We start from the raw sequence: 2,989 nt of genomic DNA on the forward strand, positions 1-2,989 counted from the left end.
CCATCATTGTTGTTTGGCGGCCCGGGCTGGGGATTCGAACCCGCCACCTTAGGTGTATGTGGCTGGCGCCTTAGCCGACTGAGCCACAGGCGCCGAGCCTTAACAAACATTTCTAAAGTATAGGTCTTCCGTATGTTCTAAATTTTCCCTCCTTGCTACTGCCAAGGAATCAGTACAGTATTCTCGTTACTCAATAATCAATTAGCAAACTGGGGAAGAAAGTTACTGTGGCAATTATTCATGTAAATAGTTAAGTAAAAAAAGGAAACATCTAAAATCAATGCCCTCCTACTTTTAGACTTTAGCCTTATCAATAACCCTACACTGCACAATGCCTCTCTCCATCCACTTCAGGGCTAACAATTCTTTTTTTTGAGACAGCCTCAAGCTGTCCCCCTGGGTAGAGTGCTGGGTAGAGTCTATCTCACAGCAACTTCCAACTCCTGGGCTCAAGCAAGTCTCCTGTCTCAGCCTCCCAAGTAGCTGCGACTACAAGTGCTGCTATTTTTTTGGTTGCAGGCGTCATTGTTGTTTGGCCGGCCGGGCTGGAAACAAACCCTCCACCTTAGGTGTATGTGGCTGGTGCCTTAGCCACTTGAGCCACAGGCGCCAAGCCAGAGCTCACAATTCTTGAAAGACTCTTCCCATACAGAACTTACTGAAAATATACAGGCCACATTTCTTAAGACAGTCAGGATGACTACTACGTTTCTAGAAAGTCTGGGCTGAAAGGAAGCAAAGACTTACAGAACAGACTCTCTAAACTGACAAAGGTTAGGGATCATCTTTTTAAAAGATTCAATGAATGCAAGGGAGTCAACTAAGAGTTTCTATATATTGTCACTGTTACTAAATTTTTGAAGCATCAACTAAAACTTGCAATCACTGAAGCTGATTTACTGTGTATTTAACTCCTTAAGTTTAACCCCTAAAGTGAGCCGTTCTTTAAAGAACAATTCCCTTCCCTTCTCTTGAATGTGGCAGTGGTAACTAACAACATAAAGAACTATAACTATTTTTAGTAACTTCACAAAGCATTCACGAAGCTTTCCAAACATGGAAAAAAACCTCCATTCAAGAAACCCAAATTCTGATCTCCAACAAATACCACATACTTCTCAGAAATACATCTCAGGTCATTTGCCAACAATTATACATAATCATAGACGATTGATTTTATAATCCTAAGGGTTCTTTTGCGACTTACCTCAATCACTCTGAAACTCTATTCAGCAAAGGCCTATAAACCACTGTTCCCCACCACGGAAAGTTTTGATACCAGGACTGAACATAAAAAACGGACTCCTTTGTCTTCTTTCTACTCCTTAATTATGCCCCACAGCGCAGTTTCCCTGGCGCACAATCTCTTATTTGACATCAGGCGTTTAAAAATGTATTACCTGTTGTGTACCCGAAAGGGACTAGTAACGTATTAGCAATAACAAGTTTGGAGAAGATACACGCCATACTAGAGAAAGCGTTGTGTACCCTCCCAAAATAAAAATTCACAGACCGCTGTCCGTCCTCTAGGAGTTCTGCAAGCGTTCGACAAGACCACAGACCACTCCACCTAGAAGCCAACCTCGTACACCGCAGCCTTTTATTTAAAGGGATGAAGACAGTAGTGCGTGTTTTGATTTCTCAAAAGAATGACCGCTTCCCTCCTGCCGCCGCAGGAGGAATTTCCCGCCCCCCCACCCCCGTAATGGCTCCACACCCAGGAAAGAGCAGGCTATGTCCAGGGCCCCTCCTCTCTCTCTCGCTAGGCCAGGGCCCCTCCGTTAGGCGCAAGTCGGAAACCCCTTCTCCCCAGCCAGTTAGGCGTTCGTTCTTAGCACTAGCTTGCCTTCCCCACTAGCGCCCGCCGCCCCTACTCTGCTCCCCGCCAGGTGACAAGCCCGCGCGCGCCCACCTACCTCGGCCGCTCGTAGCCCGGCCCCTCAGCGCGTCCAGGGGCTTCCCATCGGCTGGGAACCTGACGCTGGCGCCGTTCCCTCCCCAGCCCGCCGCCTCTGCACAGAGCAGAGAACAGTCCAAGGCCACGCGCAGGTAGCGAGGGCCGCGGCAAGACAGACGCTAGCTCCCAGCTCTGGCTGCGGCCACCGCGCAGTCCAGCCCCAGGCACAGAAGGAACAGGCCGCTCCAGCGTCGTAGTGCGAGAGGCGGCGTGCGAGAGCTCGCGAGGGACGTGCATACGCACGCACGCACGCACGTATACTCACGCACGCACGTATACTCACGCACGCAAGCATCGCGAGAAGGACGACTGGCACACAGGATCGGGGAGGGATCCCAGACAACTGAGCTGCACTTGAGCTTGGTGACCAACTGCTTGGGTGGGTTGAGGCTTGAGCTACTCGGGTTGTGGTGTGGACCGTTCTTTTGGAAGGACCCACCAAAAAGGGGAAATAATTTCCTTACGTGTATTGATCCCCCCCCCCATTCTGTGATGTTTGTAACTGCTGATCCCATTTCTCAGCTTATAGGACTAATTGGTGGCCAGGATTTGAACCCATCAGTTTCTTTCTAGAGACTGTTATAATTGATATTTGCAAAAAGATTAATGCATTATTGTGCCAGGTGCTGCCAAAATCATGTGCAAAGAACTCAGCCTCTGCTATTTAGTTTCATTTGGATACAGGGTGAGCTTCCCCCAACCCTCCATCAACAAAATGGGAATATTAAAATAATTCGGGGGATTGGGGCCCTCAGCTTTATATCATGTGATGATCTAAAGCTTCATTTTGTGAGCCACTCTCATCCGTGATCATAAGAGAACTGTGATCTCTTAGAATTGCTATGTTCTTCAAGTATCACAGGGAAGGACTGGACAAGAGTGGTTTGCTTACTATTACGTATTAATATTTATTGTGAGATTTCTGGTATACAAGTCATACACACAAGAAGTGATCTGTTTCCTCACTCCCTCTGAATTTCTGGATGTCAGAAAGGAGAGGATCCAGAATTAGGGCAGCTACTGAGAGGACGA

General features: G+C 47.8%; 1 protein-coding gene across 1 annotated transcript in view; it reads right to left on the minus strand.

Moving 5' to 3' along the window:
- CUNH5orf24 (chromosome unknown C5orf24 homolog) overlaps positions 1–2,178 on the minus strand; it is a 9,790-nt gene extending 7,612 nt beyond the window's left edge. The window contains exon 1 of the mRNA XM_012808788.2: positions 1,917–2,178. The gene's annotated coding sequence lies outside the window, so the exon portion shown is untranslated. The remainder of the gene's footprint in view (positions 1–1,916) is intronic.
- Between the last annotated feature and the right edge of the window lie 811 nt (positions 2,179–2,989).

The sequence above is a fragment of the Otolemur garnettii genome, unplaced genomic scaffold (genome assembly GCF_000181295.1).
Source record: "Otolemur garnettii isolate 467f Iridium unplaced genomic scaffold, OtoGar3 scaffold00003, whole genome shotgun sequence".
Taxonomy (NCBI): domain Eukaryota; kingdom Metazoa; phylum Chordata; class Mammalia; order Primates; family Galagidae; genus Otolemur; species Otolemur garnettii.